Raw genomic sequence first — 18,610 nt, forward strand, 5'->3', positions numbered from 1 at the left:
ATCCTGGAAGGATAAACCATATTAAAGCGCTTCCACAGCTGCATACAGAAAACTGGGAATAAAATAACCGAAGACTTACTGAAGCAGCTGCCGGTCCCTACACCTGTAGGACGCAGGGGGCAGATGGAGGCGAGCAAATGCCAACACTGAGCCTCGGAGGTGACTTCAGATATTGGCACATCCTTCGCTTAAGTCCTGTTTGAAAACACATCCCGACTTGCAACACGGATTTTTAAATACACCAGCAACGGGCCTACAAGTAAGGACTTCGTCCCAACCCTGCAATATGCCGAGTCTGGGATTTACCCGCACACCTGAAGGCAGGAACGTCCCTCATCCTTCCCAGGAGAGCCCACATGGAGTCACTGCAGCACCAACGCCGCCCGGTCCTCTACTAGTGCCTCCCATCCAGCCCCCGAGATTTTTAGAATAAACCCATCAATCAAGCCCGTGAGTCCGAGTGCCAGCGCCTCCGCTCCCGCGGACAGGGCGAGACCCTGGCAGGCAAGGCACACACGTCACAGCTCCTTTTCCCAGCGCTGCATTGAGGGAGTCAGGGTCAGCCCGGGAAGAGGAGCAGCCCCTGCTTTTCACTGTGCAGAGAGACCGGGAGAGGAAAAACTGGGCTATGAAGCGCTGGTGTCACCACTTAGAGCCTGAAATGGTATGGGAAAGGTCCTGCGGGCCCTACTTTGCTACCTGAACACCACCATACACAGAGGACATGGCCTTTCAGCAAAGAGCCTTGCCCGCCTCAGGCACTCTGTGACAATTGTCCTTTAAATGACTAGTCTTTAAATCAGTACTCCGGACCAGACGGTGCTCAGCATCCTTTTCAGGGACAGCATCAAGTATGAAACCCCCGGTAAAAATATAAGCAGTCAACCAGCCAAGAATGAGGCTGGTTGGGAAACCTCCAATGAAATCTGAAAAAAGAGCGGCTTCCTGGAAATTTTCCGTGATGATCTCCACCACATTCTTCTATTTCCCTCAGTTTCCCCAGTTTAAAATGAATCTTGCAAGCTCGGAGCTCGAGATGGAAGAGGAGATACATAAGATCATGCCAGCCACGCGGCGTGCTGCAAAATCCCTTCAGCCCCCTGCAGTGTAATCCCCAGCAATGCTATTCAGGTCCCGCTCCTGGCGTGGCTGTTCAATTTACACCTTGTCCATCCCGAAGTTCACCGCCCAGTTCCCAGCCGGGTTACCCGTGAGATAACTCCTCACCATTTGACACCCACACTTCCCCATCCAGGGAGAAACAACGGGGCAACATTTGCTCCTCAGAGAGAAAGAGCTTCTTTTTTTTTAGTTTGAAAAAAATAATTCTTGAACCACCCCAAAATTAAGGGGGAAGTCTAAACTCAATCTCAGAGCAAGAATGCTAACGAGATGACCAGCTAGAAAATTAGTCATTAATTAAACATTAAAGGGTCTTCTGCTGCTAGCACGCCTTTTGGAAAGACGCCGTCGAACTGCAGTGCTGTGCAAAGAAGCAACGCAAACAGGTAACGTGCGATCCATCTAACGAGCAGAGGGTATGCTCCCGCTCAGCATCCCGGGGTTACCTGCTCGAGCTTCCATCGTCCTCCAGCTAGGTGTTTCATACCAGGTGCTGGCACGGGGTCTGCCGGTGGGTCCCCCGGCTCGTCCCGGGAATTAATGAGGTTCCACCACCAAGGGAGAATTTCTCTCGGGAACCCCCTAGATTCAGTCCCATGCACCTAAAGTTCCCGAAACCCCTTTATTTTACCAGTACCACTGCATTAATAAGACGTCTGGAGACACATGCCATACCCAGCGAGGAAAAGGAACTAAGATCTCTCCTGCTCTATCAAGTGTGGCCTCTCCAGCCCGGAAAGCCCACTGCTGCACTCTTTTTGCCAAGCCACACTGCAAATAACACATCTAATTTGCTCTCCGCTGTGCTCCTTAGGTCTTTTGCAACATTACCGCTTTCCAAGGGCTTTCCTCCCACTGAATCTTTCCGGTTTGGATCATGACGGTAGTATTTTGCAATTCCTTCCTCGCGCATTTATGAAGTGTTGCTGGTTGCCGCTAAAAAGCCGCTTGCTGGGTTCTACCCCAAAGGCAGCTGCATTTCAATGCTCGGGAAGCTAATAACACACATTACCATAGCGGCGGGCAGGGAGAGGCACGCTGATGTTTATATCCTCCCCGCACAACGGCGGCGCAGCAGCGGGACCGGTGCGGAGCGGGAGCGGCGAGCCGCGCGTGACACGGCCACGCAGCGCCGGATCCATCGGCCACGTGTAATAGGAGATCAATCGCTCCCATTTTGCGAGGTGTTAAGTGTGACGGGGATTGAATTAAAGCAGAGACCGTAAGAGCAGCTATAAGTTATGCCTTTTTCCTTTTTTTCCCTTTTTTTTCCCCCCCTTTTAAGAAACAAACCCATAAAACAGTACTTTTTTTTTCCCCTCTTCCCTGCCCCCTCGCTTTCCCCGCTAAGATTTTTCAATTAGGTGAGTGGAAGGACGAATGGTGCAAATACATTTTGCTCAAGTTCTAAGTGCTTTTGAAACCCCCTGTCAAAGCATTTAGTAACGCAAGATTTAAGATGCCCAATTAATTTTTCCCCAACAAGGAGCCAAAAGTAGATGCAGGAGGAGGTTAAAAGCTAAGTGTTTAATTAATATTAAATTTATATGATTCTTTATCACTGAAAGCATTGTAAAATTGAAAAAGCAGTTAATTTTATGGTCACTGTGTATTCCTCTGCTTTGATCTTTGATCCGTGGAATAAAATCACGGAGTGTAAAGATTCTCCTGCTTTATTATACCTGTCTAGTGGTGGGGAGGCTGGGGTGAGCCTGAGGTGAGGTCAGCACGGTTTCCTCCTAGATCTAGCACAAAACAGGCTTTCAGACACGAAATCAGGCTCCATGCAGCTCATGGGGTGCGTAATTCGCCATCACCCCAAAAGAGGGATTTGACGCCATTTCGTCGGGCAGTGGTTGGACCCCAGCAGGACTGCGTGGCCAGGAGGAGAGCGCCGCAGCCTCGCACCTCACCCAGCACTGATGTTCCCTCGTGGGAGGTGACACCAGACGGAGGGCACTCACCCAGCTGGCTCCCACGCCTGTCCCGCTCAGACCACGTCCCCCACAGCCCCGGGACACGGCGGAGGTGCCCCCAGGGTGCACAGCCACCAACCCCATTGCACTACTCCCCAACTCTTGCGCACGGCATCGCCGCTTCGTCTCCGGTTCCTGGCCTCCCCTGTGCCTATCTGCGAGCAAGACAAAGAGCTATTATGCAGAATGGATTTCACTGGAAAAAAAAAGAGGGGGGGGTGGAAGAGGAATAATTTGTGAGGGTTTTTTGTCTATTTTTTTTCCTTTAATCCCACTGGGAGCCTCATTATAATATAGTTATTAGCAGGGGGAAAAAAATCCAAATAAGTAAAAGAATCTCAACATTTAAAAAATATATATTTGAAGAGAAAAGAAAAATCAACAGGATGAAAGTTCTCCAAGCTTCAAAGCGGTTGCAAGTCCCCCGTTCAAGCACTGCAGGCAGCGCCGCTGGCAGCACGCTGCTCTTGGGGCCAGCTCCCCATCGCACATCCATCCCTGCTCCCTGGATGGGTCAGGCAGGGTGTCCTCGGACCACGGACACCTGCACGGCCCGGACAGACAGCAGGACAGAAGCACATCTCACATCATGCAGGACCGGCTGATCCCACTCCTCTCCCCCAGCCCTCCATGGGATGCCTCGGGAAGCAGCATCGCCACGCGAAGCAGCATCGCCACCCAGCACCACATGCTGGTCCTACCGAAGAGAAGAAGCTAGAGATAGTTGAGGGCTTAAAGTCCAGATGCTGACTCAGTTCAGGCCCACATTAAATTAAAACAAAACCAAAAAATGTCTCTGAAGATATCGAAAATTCTCAGAAAGGCCATGCACACCTCCCCCCGTCCCTTAAATTCAGTGTCTCCTTGCGAGAGAGAGGTGGTATGCATATATTCATATAAGAAAGAGTTTAAATGAGAATTTAATCTTATTAAAGTCTAGATTTTAGGGCAGGTACATAAGTCACACGTATGAAGAGGCACAAAGTAATGAAACAGTACAGCTCTCAGGATACAGCTGGGAAAACTGTGAAGTTAGTAAGGAAGGACAAAAATGAGGTTTGATATCAAGAAATAAGATCTAATAATTGGTACTGGTTCTTAATCAACAGGAATTAATACACTCGACCCTTTGCCCCCGCTCCTCTTTCCAGCTGCTCTCAGAGGATAGCCACCTTAATCCCACACGGGAAGCTGCAGCGCAGCAGCAACACAAGTTGCCCCCAGGTCACGGAGCAGAGCCCAGAAGGGAGAGCAGGTTTCTCATGTCCCATGGGGTGCCAGAAGAAGGCTTCCCTTCTGCTAAGCAAAGAGGTGCCAGACACACGGAGCAGCAGCCTCCAACCCTGGGGAATGGGCAGGGTAAAAGGGTCCTGCCGCTGTCAGCAGGAGGGCACTGTACAGACCAGTGCCCGTGCTCTTCACAACCCCACCAGATGGGCCACGGAGTCCATCCCTCAGAGATGCTGGCCACCACACCGCACCCTCCAGCTGGCACTTCAAGCCCTCACCCAAGCTGGTTTTTTAAGGCTCAAACCGGCCCAGCCACGAGGAGGTCAGGTTTCCAAACACAGCCCTGGCCTTGAACCAGGCGACCAGCTTTCAGGTCTTGCACGAAGCACTTCCAGATTTTGCTCAGCTGACCAGAGCAGAAGCATCTGCAATTGACCACGTGGAGGCATCTACAGCCAAAATACCCTCCTTGGTGTTGAGGGAAGAGAAAGGGGGTACCAGGGACCCCTCCTCCTGCTAATGTTTGCACCTAAGGGGGTGCCTTCAGGAGCAGCCCCAGATCTCTCCTGTGGGCACGGATGCGTACCTTGGGAGGGAAGGGCTGCAGTTAAGTGAGACGTTTTGTGGGATACAGGGCACATGGGAAGCCTGGTGCTGTCCCAGTGACTGGTCTGCCTCCTCCAAGGCCATGGAGGACAGCACGTCGAGCACAGCCTCGGCCGCCCGCAGCGCAGCCTCCCCGCCGCAGACAGCCCGACCGTATTTTATACGTCCGCGCGCGGGTATCGACAGATGGAGAGAGAAAATTACTGTGCCCATAAATTGAAGCTTTGGTCACGTCAGTTCAAGAAGCAGAATGGGAAATTTAGAGCCAAAAACCAGCTTGTGTCAGTCAGGCTGACGAGCGCAGGCGCCAAAAGCCCCCCCCCCCCCCGCCTTGCCACGGGCAGGCAAGGCCCAGACGCGCACGCGCTGAGCCCCCGATTCTGCTCATCTATCCTCGGCAACTGTTTGTCTGAGGCCACATACAACTGGATTTGTCAAGCCCCCTTTTAACAACTTCTTGTCACAGTCCATTACCAAATTGCATATAGTTATATATTCCACTAATTAGGCTTCTAAAATATCATTAACATGTCTCTTGATCATTAGCATAACGTATGAGGCGTCCTCGTTAGGCACGACTCGAGTTTGTTAACGCGGTAATGAAAGGCACGGGGCTGGTGCTGCAGGAGTTGCGCAGAGATAGGAGGCTGGGAACATCAAAAGCATTAGTGCTGAGCTGGAAAAAAATAACAACAAAGTCAGCGAGAGGCAGGGGCAGAAGCCAACCGCCGGGAAAGCAGGGTGACGTGGAAGACAGGCCACGTATCTCCAGGCCAGGAGATGCTTCGCATACACGGCGCGCGTTCCCCAGCCTAAAATAACGTCCCCGTGATCTGGGGACAGTGCGGGTCAGGGATGGCTCGGTCACAGATCTGCACCCACCATCACGGGGATTTGGATGAAGTTGGGGATGGGATCCGACGGAGAGCTCACCCCCGAGCCCGCACGCCCCACCTGGGGCTGAACATCCAGGCTACCTACACACAGCCTGGTTTGAGGCCAAGTGTTGGCCGAGAGCCTCCTGTATGCCAACCACACGTGAAATACTGGTGTGGGAGGGGTAAGACAGCACAAAACCATGCCTCCAGCTGAGCCCTCCCAGTCTGGCCGACCTTGGGACACCACTCAGACCAGCTCAGCACACAAGGACACCCCAAAGCCAGCACGGGACACACGCGCGTTCCCTCCTCCTTCGAAACCAAAGGCAGCAGGAGCGCTCCCTCTGCTCGGCCCCACGGTAAGACTGGTGTGATGCAACGCCAGCCAACACCCTCACCCAGCCCAAGCAAAACTGAGCAACAGCCACGGCTAAACCCGCGGTGAAAAACTTCCACCCACCAGGCATTCAACAGCAGGAGGTAAGGAGGCAGTACAGGCAGCAGCCTAGGACGGTGCAACGGCACAGGACCTCGCTCAGAAACATAAAAGAAAGGCCTGAAAGGGCTCTGGTGCCCAAGTGGGACACACAGACAGCAATATCTGCAACAGACACCTGCGTGCTTCAATGCATCCAGGGCCGGGGGGTGAAGGATGTGAATTAATAGCCAAAGGTTTGACCAGGACAGATGCTTCCATGTCCGAGCCAGCTCATGTATCAGTGGTTACCACTGTTGCTATAAATAAGCAGGTTTTTTTTTTTTTTTCCCTTTGAGCGAATAACTCAATAAGTCACCGCATGAAAGATATTGTAAATAGCTCCAGCAGAGTGCAAGTTAGGGCTGCTTCCAATTAGCTTTCACTTACGCTCGCCCTGCCTGTGCCAAGTTTGCAGAGTTTGTTCTCGACACGCCGCTGTCTGAGGAGATATCGGGGGTGAGGCTGGGGAGCGAACCCCAGCGCAATCCGTGCCACCACTCCTCCAAATTAGAAATGATCTTTCCATTAAAGCTGTGAAGAAGCCAGAGCAAGTGAAAACAGCCCACGTGCATTTATCTCTGTCCAGATGTTAAAGCAAAGGTGTGTTTGGGGGGGGGGCAGGAAACGAAGGAAACAACCGAGAGCTTTTCTTCAGCTGCTGAGGGCTAACAGCACCACCACCACAGCAACAGCTTGGAAATATGAAGCAACACAGAACTTTTTATTAGAACAAAGACATAAAACAAGCTCAGCAGAGGCAGCCCAGGGGCTTTTTACACACACATCTGAAGCGAATCCCCCACGCCCCTACGAAAAGGGTTGGACACATCCTTGTGGGCGACACCACTGCCAAAACAACATGGGGAAGATGGATGATTTTGCAAGTCTTCATCAAAAAATTCCTCTTCTGTGAGATAAACATGGTGTTAGACTCTTTCCGAGTTTGTACTCATTCATACACACAACCTTTGTGTCCCGCACATGCGCGCGTCTTCGCACAGCAGCTGGTCCCAATACCAGAGGAGCATCACAGCCAGCAAACTATCACCAGGAAGATAAAATACAGGGCAGGAGAGTGTGGGATCGGTTGGTAGCCTACAGGAACAGAAGTCCCGGGGAAGGGGCTTAATTCCCCACATCCCTATCCGGGAGAGGCTCTGCGAAAAGTCGCAGAGTGCCAATGCCTCTGCGATCAGGACCGTGTGGGTGTTACACGTACACCAGGTACCTAACCTGCTCCAGGAGATTCAGGGAGACTGAGGGTTTGCAGGAACTCCAGACCGGCTCCTCACATCATTTAGTCAAATCTTCCCTCCAAAATGGCCAGACAGTAGGTACCAGCCTGACCCAGGCTTCCTGCAAGGAGATCAGCAACACTCCAGAGCCCTTCAGCAGTCAGAGGAGGACCACGAGGTCTCCCCGAGCAAGCAGATGTATTCATTCACATCAGAGCGGTCTCCCTTCCCTGCCACCCCAACCATAACATTTTGCTGAAATATGAACACTGGAAGCCATCCATTGTTTTGGGGAGAGGGGGGCTACAGCAGTCAGCACAGCACATACTGCTTTTGTTTGCTTCCTGGCTTTCAAGCCAAAAGCAACAATCACAAAAAAGAAAAGCCACTAACATTTGATAATGCTTTTTGATTTGAAAGGGGTCAGGAAAAAGTTCCAGGAAAGGGAAGAGAAACAACCCTGTTTGAAACCCTTTAATGCAGTGAGAATCAACTCTCTCAGGCTGCAGCTTTTTCTTTTCCCCCTGTAGCTTTTAACCACCTTTTCCCCTCCCCAGCTCCCTCTCACGCTCCTTCTTCTTCCCACCTCCCAAGCCCCGGCGGTTTCGCTCCCTGCCGCGCTCCCAAATGGCGGCAGCCCTGTTACCATGGCCAGAGGGAACCCCTCCTCTCCCCTCCCCGTGCTGGAGGGCTGGGGATTGACCTCTCTGCATCTGGCCATCTCCGCAACCTCCAGCATTACACAGCGGCGACCTTGCTGGGAGCGCGGTCCCCTGACCTCCCTTCTGGCACCCACCCACCTCCCGTCCCTCTGCTGAGTGCCAGCAGCCTTCACCCCACTGGGATGGGGATGCCAGGAGGCATGCAGCTCCTCTGGATGGGGCCTCGGCTCCTCACTCCGACCCAGGGGCTGGATTTCAGGTGTGCTTGCTTGGTAGATTGACGGGGAGGCAGAGTGAAGAGGGAGAGAATCCAGACTGCAAACACACACGGGTTATTTAAAAAAAAAAAAAAAGATCAAAGGAAGGGAGGTGCACATTCCCCTGGACTTCGCCATATCACATAGGTGAGACATGGAGGTTTAACTACAAAAATAGAGCTTCAAAACACATTTGCAATGAGCTTTTCCGTGAAGGACCAGGACCCCTTTTGTGCAGCCTGGTAATTCCACACGAGCAAGCCAAGAAAGCAGCTTTTACCGGGCTGATTTAACTGAGCAAAACAGCAGATTTAACTAACTGAAGCAAATAGCCTCAACAACAACAAATCCGTTCAAATCCTAAAGCCATTTCACTTTTAATCACCTGCAGTGTGCTTGCCACAGCAAAGACTGCCTTTATCCAGCATGTCCTTCGTGTTACCAGGGCTTGGCCGGTCCTGCCACCAGTCGATTGCCAGCTGCAGGAAAGCCCGCTGCACCTTCCTCTGGGACTTGACACAATGTTTGAGTTCAGAAGTTTCTAGCCTGCTCTATCCAACCCCCCACCTCAAGATCTGACTTCTCCATCCTCCTCAGCCCCCTGAATGCGACCACAACCCCCTAGCAGGGGTTGCAGATGCATCCACGTCTCTGTCAGTGCAGCAGAACAACCTCGGTGAGTCTTCTCCCTTCTCACACTGTGTAAGCCTCCCAGATCTCACCAGGTTGTTCAGTAAAGGGCAAAATGCCACCTTCCACAGCACCTCTGCCTCCTCCAGACAGCCTGGCACGAGGTGGTCCATCCTCTGGATGTGTTTCCCTTGGAGAGCACAGCAAAATCCTGTTTGGTAGGAACGTACCAACATTCCTGCAAAACCTGGGAGGCTGGAGAGGAACCAGCAGGCGCAGTCATTTGCCATTTTTCTTTAGGAAAGAGGCCTTGCAGCCCATCAGAGGCCATGCCTGGAAGGAACGTGAAGGAAACTCCAGCGCTGACAAGGCCGTTGCTCATCCCTGCCACAGGCAGCACCTCTCTGAATGAAGGGCACACGTTTACCACAGCTATTTGCGCTCCTGGAGCACATCCAGGCCTCAAACGCTATCAGGGAAGCTCTCGTCTAGATCAGATAGTGGATACAGAGAAGAGCTGCCCCCTAAAAACCTCAACAATTTTAACGTGCTGACACGTTGCTGGAAGACCACAGCGACGTTACCGAGGCACAGGAGACCACGTGCTGACAGGGCCTCATCTGGGGTGCTTTGCCCACCAGCCTTCCACCCGACGGCCTTGTCTGGAAAATGTGCGATGGAAAGCCCTGTGTGGGGCAGGAAGGCAGGCAGGGCCCACTTTTTTTTGTTTTTTGTGCCCATTCCTTGCTGGGTGAGCGCAGAGACCCCATCCTCAGCCCCCAGCCCCGCCGGGGCGAAGCAGGCATGTGGCGAGACGCGAGCCTCCCCGCTGGCCGGCCTCGTTGCAATCAGCTTCGTTTGTTTATTTTCATTTGAGCAAAACTTTAGCTGTGCTGGGGGGAGGCTGAGAGGGGGAACAAACCGCTGGAAGGCCAGGCCTGCGCATCGGCCTCCGAAGGGACTGAAACCGAGGGGCGGGAGGCGGGGGGGGAGCTCTCTTTTCCAAAGAGCTTTCAATAGGAAACAGATGTTGAGGGCCCAAGCACCGAGAGCAGGGTCTGCAGCGGGCTTCCCTGGCTCCACGCTCCCGACAGAATCTATTTTAATTAAAATATTTAAGTTCAAACACGAGGCGAGGGGCAGGGAGAGCGGGGAAGGGCCCGGGGTTACGTGCGTGTTACCTCTGCGCGGGGCCAGGGGGGTGCCAGGGGCGTGCAGGGACTGGTTGGAGACCCCATCCCGTACCCCCAGCCCAGGCTCCCTCCCTCCGGCAGGGCTCGACATAAATTCTGCTGACCTTGAGTGAAAAATTGCCTCGTTTCGGTACTGAAAAATAACATTACATCATGTAGCCTCTGTCAGGTTCTATAAATGCCCCCTTACCTCCCTCCCTCCCCCAAAGCGAGGGGGATGTAACCCAACACTATGAAAACACCAGCACTGGAGAAGAAAAGGGGCCATTGTTGTGGACCATCAGCTCCCTAGCTCCTGCCTTAAGTGAAGAAAGATCTCCGAAAATGTTAGGCTGGGAGGTACAGACTCCAGGCTCTCTTCCCCCTCAGCCCCTTTTCTTCCCCATCCCCACCTTGCAAATTCCTGCCTCCCCCTGGCTTAAAAACAGTGTGCCGAGCACAGGACTGATCCGCAGCTCCCTCCTCCCCAGACCCCTCAGCAAAGGTCAGCCCAGGGGAAAACCGGCGTGCCAGGAGGGCGGGCAGCCAAGCATCACTCGGGGTTAGGAGCCCAACCTCAATTCAGCCTGGATGAGTCAATGCACGGGGTTCCAGAAGTTCCCTCCAGGTGAAAATCCACCCTGGCTTTCTTCCTAAGGGAACCAGGTTTCCTTGCAGGCGCGGGAGGCAGGATAGAGGGCATGCAGACACCCACACCCAGCCCGGGAAGGAGAAGCACGGGAACACCAGGACCCCAAACCCAAAGCGGGGAGCTGTCAGGGGCTCCGCCAAACCTCAGCCACCTGAGCACTGCCAGCCCCGAGCCCGCGCGCCCCGCGGGAGCCGAGGCAGAGCCTGCTCATCCCGCAGGGCCTTCTCCAGGCGGATGCACGAGCCGGCGAGGAGGAAATCAGGGCCTGTAGGATCTCATAAACAGCATTAGCAATGCGCAGCACTGTGGTCCCCGAGGCTACGGGTACACTCGAGTTCATCCTGCGCCTGCTCGCGGGCAGCCCCCAGATGCTCCTTGGCCCAGGGCAGCCTGGATCAGCTCCGGCCGAGGTCGCTCTGCTCAGGGATGGATGGATGCACGGCAAGGCAGGCTGTGCCACACGCCCCAGGGCCAGGATGCCTGCTCCGACCTGCTTTATTTACTCAGAGCGGAGCTGTGCGAGCCTGAGGCCCTGCAGGCTTCCAGGAACGGAGGAGGTGCAAAGGGAGCGAGCCCCCTTTGTGCAACCATAGGGTGTTTTTGGCCTCCTGCACCTCCCTGCCTGCACCCAGACTGCATTTTCCTCCACAAGGAGATGGATATCGGCCCCAGCCCTGGTCCCTACAGATCAGCACAACGTCTGGGCAGATGGAGACATTCACATCACACCCCTCACACTGGGTGCTGGAGAAGAAAACCCCTCCGGGAGCAGCCTGGCAGTTGTTTACCGCCCTCGTAAAGCAGCTGATACCGAACCAAGGAGCAAAGCGTGCCGTGCCTAAACCCTGTGCGTGTCCCAGCATTTTGCATCGTGGTGCATCTGCCCGTGGAAATGCTCGCCGGGAGCCAGCCCCAGCGCTGGGGAGCGTCGGGGAAAGCAGCAGCAGCCTGCGACCTCGGGGCCGCGCACCGGGCCGTGCGCGGGTCGAGAGGAAATGGAGGAGAACACCCAGCTCGCCCCAGGCCCTCGGCTCTCAAATGTATTTTCTCATTAACGTGTAATACGGTTTTATTGTCTCAAACAATGTCTGTTTTCGATCAGTTCCTTTATCCCAGACACCGCCGCTCCGAGAGACCGAGACCAGATGGTTCCTATTGCAGGAGGCTTCCCGCTCTTCCCCTCCTCCCGTCCCCGCCGCCACCCTCCCGGTAATTCCTTACAAATTCCTGGAATGCCTGCGCCCTGCCGAAAAACGAGCCGCGGGGAAGGAGGCGTGGGTCCCCGACAAGGGGCTGGGGACCCCAGCCCGTCCCCACGCGCTGCTCCTCGCCGGCTCGTGCCGGGCAGGTCCCCGACGGAGAGCGGCGGCTCCCGCCTGTCGTCTCCTCCACGGGGCTGCCAGCCAGCGGCTTGCACCCGAAATTTGAGATCTGTACGCCCCCTCCTCAGCTCACTGGTGGGTGTTATACGTGGGGACGCGTGTGCCCCCCTGCTGCTGCCCCCAGCCCGAAAGGCAGCGCCAGCACGGGGGATGCAGGAGGATGCGTGCCCGTAATCCCACCACGTGCCAAGAGCTGCCCACACCACCGCTCGCAGCTCCACTTTTCACCCATGCTTTCCAGCATCTATCCCAAGCTCACAGCTGGATGCAGGGCTGCTCCTCCTTGGCTCGCTTTGTCCTTCCCAAAAGCCAGGGGCTGATCCGAACCTCGGCCAAATCAAAGGGAAGGCTCCCGCTGGCTCCCAGCAGCCTGCGCTACGCCTGCCTCGAGCCCGTGGCCTCATTGCCTCCCTCACCCGCTACCCAGACAGCTTGGCTTGTGGCTCGAGCCCACCACAAAACACGTCTCCGAGGTCCAGCAACACTCACGCTCCTCCTGCCATCCTCTGAGCAACCTGATGAGCCTGTTCCCTGGCCCCAAGCAGCAGAGGCAGGAGCCCTGCGGAACAAAGCCCAGCTCCGGCCCCGAGCGAGAGCAGCAGGGGGAAATAAGGGATGCTGAAAGCGATCGTTCAGCCTGGAATGAGGCCAGGAGACTAGTGTTAACACCCTTAAAGATGGGAAGAGTGCCACAAGAGCGTGGATAATCCCATCTGGGAAAAACCTGAGGCCGATGGAAAGGATGGCACCTTCTCCGAGGCCCTCAGCCACCGCTCCAGCGCCGGCCGCGCGTCGCCCCAGACCGGGCACCGGCTGTGGGGTCCCAAGGGCTCCCTGATCCTGCAGATCTTGTCCAGTCTCCAGGAGCTCCACACAACGAAGGTTCTCCCAACAGCCCCTTTCCCAGCCGAGCTGCAGCAGGGGCATCGCACAACGGGGACGGCCAGGAGGTGAGCTGATCCTGGAGGAAAGGGAGAGCGCCCAAACCAACAGCCCCAACGTGTTGGGCCCAGGGGAGGGCCCTGCCAAGGAGCGAGCGAAGGCGAAGCATCCCGGTGCCCAGACCAGAGCGTGCCAAGGGCGAGCTGGCGCTCTCCAGGGTTTAGCTGCCAAAATGCAGCACAGGCTCCTCAGAGACCTGCTGAACAGACGGGGTAACCGCGCCGAGTTCGACTGAATTTTCATGACGATGACACAAGGCAACCCCACTGCCAAGTTTCCACAGCACTTCCAGAGAGAGCGGGATGCCAGAGCCTCAGAGGCACCTCCAAAATCTCACTCGCACAGCAAGAAGGCCGCCTTCTTTTCCTCCGTCTCCTTTTTTTCTGAGCCACTCAGCTCGTTTTAGCAAGCGCTGCACCAAATCTGCCTCCACCTGGAGAAACTTCGGGCCGCACAGTTAAAGTCCTGCCAAGTTCTGAGCGATGAAAAAAAATAAGGGGGTGGGAGGTTTATGGCAAGAAGCTTTAACCTGCAGGATCTCCAGTCATGTTCTGTCCTCCAACACCCTTCCCACAGCGTGCCCACAAGCAGCGAGAGCTGCGATGGAAGAAGTCCTTCTCGTGGGGTCATGGCCTGATGCTCAAGAGGCAAGAAGCTGAAGGGGGCTGAGATGTTCGGTTTCCACCCAAGAAGCCCACATGCAGGAGAAAAGCTGCTACAGGCCAGAACTGAGGGGTCTGGGGAACCCCCAGGTGCTGGACCCCAGGCCTGAAATAGGCAAGAAACGGGGCGGGGGGGGACATGTAAGCTACGTGCCCTTGGTAAGGTGAAACATGCTGGAAATAAGTGAAAGGAGGGAGCGGGGCACGAAAGCATTTTGGTAGCACAGCAAACATCACCTGCCGCCTTTTGGCATCCCCAGCGCTCAACTCTGGCTCCATCCAGAAAGAAAAATTGGAAAGAAAAGGAAAAAAAAAAAAAAGGGCCCATAGCAGCAGGAAAGAGTGAGCAAGCTGAAACCTGATACCCTGAAACGCCGGCCTCGGTGTCTGGCTTTTCTTACCGGCTCAGCCGACCTGTACGTGCCAGCCTGGGAACTCGTAATGGTTCCACTACCAGAACTTCATTAACTTTTTATACACTCGGCCGCTAATTTATAATCATTAGTGGACAAACAGCCAACAATTACACAGGCAACACGTTAAGAAGGGAGAGCGCGTAGAGAAGAAGCAGCGATGGGAACGTGCTCCGGGAGCGCGGGGTGGGAGGGACCGCGCGTCCCCGTCCCCGTCCCGTCCCGAGAGCATTCCCGGGGCAGGAATGTGACGCACGCGGCGGGCAGAGACAGGGGCGACCTCTCCCAAGATTTACTGGCACACCGTTTCGCAAGCTGTAACTAACGCGCTGGGCAGCAGGAAGGCAAACAGCGCAGGTGAGCGCATGGAGGGGAAGAGGTCTCACAAGCCCTTTTGTTTCCCAAATAAAATCATACTAATAAGGAAGGAGGATTGTACGCATTCCACATTAGGACCTTCTGGGGCGAGCAAGCCAGGCCCCGGTTCGCAGGCGAACGTGAAACAGCACGCACAAGCAAAGTTCACCCTGATTTAGCGAACTCCACACGGAGCCCCGCGAGGTCCCGGGGCCCCGCCGCCTCCCCACACGGGAGCTGTCCTTGTGCCGGCCGCCGCCGCGTGCAGGAGGCAGGGGACGATGTCGCAGCGCACGTCCCTGGCACCCGGGTGAACGACGTCTGCAGGCACGCAAATCCAGCGGCACTGCATCCACCTTGGGGATGGGAAAGTGGGGAAGAGTTTCAAATGCTTCTCGGAGATCTGCGGGCTCCAAAATTCAACTCCACCAACGCCGCCCTCCTGCCCAGCATCCGCTAGTCCCCACCAGCAAAGGCACCCAGCCGGAGCAGAGCACGACAGGCTGGCTCCTTTCTCCCCTCTGCTCCTCGCAGCGACCCGAGCTGCTGCAACGGGCCGAGCAGCCGTAAGATGTGCAGACACAGCGGGGTGACCCGACCGGCACCGCTCGGCAAGGCGGCGTGCCCCGAAACCAGACCGGCACACGGCCCAGCCCGCTCACCTGCCCCACGCCAGGCGGGCAAGCCCGTGCTTTTTGGAGACGTAAGCTTCCTGCAGAACTGGTCTCCAACACCGCGCACGCCCTGCAAAGCCTCTGCTTGGGTATCTGCGAGCATCCAGCCCAGCAAAGCAGGCTGCTGGAAATGCAGCGGGGCCTTTTCCCCTGCCACCCCTGCATCTGCAAACTGAGAAGCCCACTTGTAACATGCAGCGGTTCTTCATCTCATCACCTGCAGGCAGAGACCGAACTGCTCGGGCCAGGAGGATGAAAGCTTCGGAGTTTTATTTATCCAGCCCCCAGAGCTGGACACGGCTGCCCGGGCCCTGCCAGATCCTCCTGCATTGCTTTATGCCAGCTAAGGTACTGAAGCACAGCTGTAAAAGCTGTCGTTTGTAAAGCTTCCACTAACATCCCCATTTCTCATGTGACAAGCTCCCTTCCCTCTCCAGCAGCTTAACAACCACACGTGCTTTCAAAAAATCTCTTCGCCCAGAAGTGCAGCTCAGGGTAATTCAGGGGATCGAGCGGTGCGGCTAATTTAGATGCAAATTCAGATCGCTAATCCCGCCTGGGATAGCCCCACAACTATCAAGATCACGGTACCTCCAAACACCGCCAAGCTTTTAGGAAAGCCTCTGCGTGACCGACTGAAGGCAGGGAGCACGTCGCTCACATTATTTCCCTTTGGCTGTTCGCAGTGCCATGAAGCTCTCAGTCCGGGCACCTAAGGAAAGCGGGTAGGGGAAAGGGAACGAGCTACACGTTACGAGCTATCGTGCAGCCCAAATGGGGTAATACTGCACGATCATACAATTAAAGACTGAACGGCAGGGTATGCACGGAGAGAAGTGGAGGCTGTTCGTGCAAACTTCACGTTTCCTGCCTCTGAACGCGCGGCTCCGCTGCGCTCATCTCCCCTTAGCAGGTTGGGGCTTCGGCGAGCGGGTGTTTGAACTGAGCTTTTCCACTCCTCCTCTTCCGAATAAATGCAAAAAAAAAAAAAACCCCACACCTGCACCTGAGCAAAACAAAAATAATCAAAAGCAGCTTTGTTGTCCCAGCTTTGACACAGAATTGTCCAAATACCTGTTCTTTCGTGAGTTCTCCCCCCCCCACCGCATCTCTTTACAGATGTATTTGTCATGAAGTCTTTTGCAACATGAAACCGAAGCCAAATTTCAGAGAAATGCTTTTAATAAAAAAAGGCAAAGGCTTAATTTCACAAATGTAAACACGAGACGTTTCCATCTCTTTTTATGCCTCCCAAAAGCAAAGCAAAAAGAGCCTTCTTCGCTGAAAGATGTTGGGCAATTGAGCTGCACAAATCCGTACGTTCCTGTCAGCCCAAATAGGCATTATTATTTCTTTTCCTCCTCGAGACCTTTTAATTTGGAGGGGTGGGGGGGAAAGAAAAACGAACTCCTCCTGCCCAAGGGAACAAAGATGACTGCAATGCCTCCGAGGCCAGCACAGAAAGCCCTGGCCCACGCGCAGGGGGAGCAGCACCCCCAGCGCACCCGGGGCAGACGGAGTCACGCTCGGATCCATCCCGGGAGGGGACACACGAGTCCCGGCCGGCTCTGGGCAGGGGTCTGAGGGGTGAGAGGGGCGACAGGAACACGGAGAAATTCGGGAGAAAGCGAGAGGGTGATGGAAGGAGAAGGGAGCATCTCCCGCTGAGCACAGGTCAGCACCCCGTCTGCCTGCTCTGCGGGTACGGGCGAGCGGCTGGATGCAGACACCGGTCCTCCTGCAGGAATTGAGTGCTGCCCTGGAGTTTTGGGTGGCTCACAAAAGGCAGGGAGACCCCACGAGGGGATTACATCAAGCTGGTCGGAAGCACTACCATCCAGGAGCCTGAGACGGAGAATTAAAAGCAGCCAGGCCCTTCTCTAAGAGGAGAAGAAAGAGTTCCTAGAGCCACCCACTCAGCCCAGGTAGGCTCGGGACCGACGTACCCACGTTTGGGGAGAAATACTGAGATATCTGGGCTTATCAGGGTTTACTGGGGCGAGGGGAGCCCAGCAGCGACCTTCTCATCGTTACAGTGCCAGTGCCACGGCGGGGCTGCCACGCAAACCCGTGCTGCTCCCCTCCTGGGAACATGTGGACACGAACCTCTTGGGATTTCGGTGTTTGTGACCCCCGGGAGCCCAAAAGCAGCGACACAACTGCCGGGGCCAGCCCCAGCCACCTCCAGCTTTCCAGCAAGCACGCAGGGGAGAGAAGGAGGGGGGGCCCCACGCCACCGCCCCGTGAGCGTCCGCGCCAAGGCTGGCCCCGCAGCCCGGCTCCAAACGCTGCCAAAGCCCTCCCAGGGGGCTCCGCATCCCCGGCACCCCCCGGCCCCTCCCAGCCCCCCGCCTCTCCCCCCCCTAAACCCACTCTCGGGCCCGTCCTCCAGAACAATCTCGCTGCAGGCAGCTTTTGTAAGCCTCCAGCCCCAAAAGAAAAATGATGGGTTTGAACTCTTAACCCCGCCCCAGAAAAGGCTGGAATTAAAAGGGGTTTATGACTAAGTATGCAGATGGGAATACTGTAATAACAACAGGCGAAATGTTTGCCCAGCAGTTCTGGGCTCGTTCGGGAGGAAGGGAGAGCGGGGACGGGCGGCTTCTGGCCGGAGGATGACGCCACGGAGAAAGAATTCAGCGCCGGGGAGGGAGGGAGGGAGGCAGGGAAGGGAGGCTGCTGATAAACGCTGGGGCAGAGGCGGGGAGGGGGCCGGGACCCGAGCACGGTGGTGCCGAGCTTTCGGGGAGCGCTGGGGGCTTCTGGCACTGGCAGAGGCACGGGGGAGGCGAGCAGGGGCCGGGAGAGACGGGAGAGGCCTCGGCCTCGGGGCTGGCCTGGCGATGTCCCCGTGGAAAGGGACGGCTTGCCGAGGATCACAAATCTCGCGTGACACTGAGGTGCTTGGCATGGCTGGGACGTGACGGCGAGGCAGACAGAGCTCCCCCAAACCCGAAACCCCCCTGACCACGGGGGACCCACACACAGAGTCCTCCTGCAATGGGGGAGCCTGCAAGTACAAAACTTGGTTAATTTTTAAGAGCCCTGTGGCACCAAGGATATTGAAAAGGTGGAAAACCCTAAGTGCCTAAGTCACCTTGGAGGTCATTTTCAGATTCCCTTCCCCTCCTAACACGCTGCACAAAGCCCAAAACCAGGGAGCTCAGGCTCGAGGAGGCTTAAACCTCGGGCACCGTGCCCTGCTGTTTGCTGAGTGCTCCTGCATCGGGGAGGTGCAGCTCCTCCGCCACCACGGCCTGCACCCGGCACACATCAGGCTTC

The 18,610-nt window shown here is 55.6% G+C and overlaps 1 protein-coding gene and 1 long non-coding RNA gene across 4 annotated transcripts in view; one reads left to right on the top strand and one right to left on the bottom strand.

The window, feature by feature from the left end:
- The window catches only part of PBX1 (PBX homeobox 1), a 128,485-nt gene that overhangs the window by 89,773 nt on the left and 20,102 nt on the right, over positions 1 to 18,610 (bottom strand). The gene's annotated exons all lie outside the window — the stretch shown is intronic.
- The window catches only part of LOC310903123, a 47,725-nt gene that overhangs the window by 15,168 nt on the left and 13,947 nt on the right, over positions 1 to 18,610 (top strand). Inside the window, exon 2 of the long non-coding RNA XR_014587284.1 lies at positions 1 to 18,610. This exon is cut by the window's right edge and continues 13,947 nt beyond it. This is a non-coding gene — a long non-coding RNA (uncharacterized lncRNA).

This window comes from Anser anser (assembly GCF_964211835.1).
Source record: "Anser anser genome assembly, chromosome: 8".
Lineage (NCBI taxonomy): Eukaryota > Metazoa > Chordata > Aves > Anseriformes > Anatidae > Anser > Anser anser.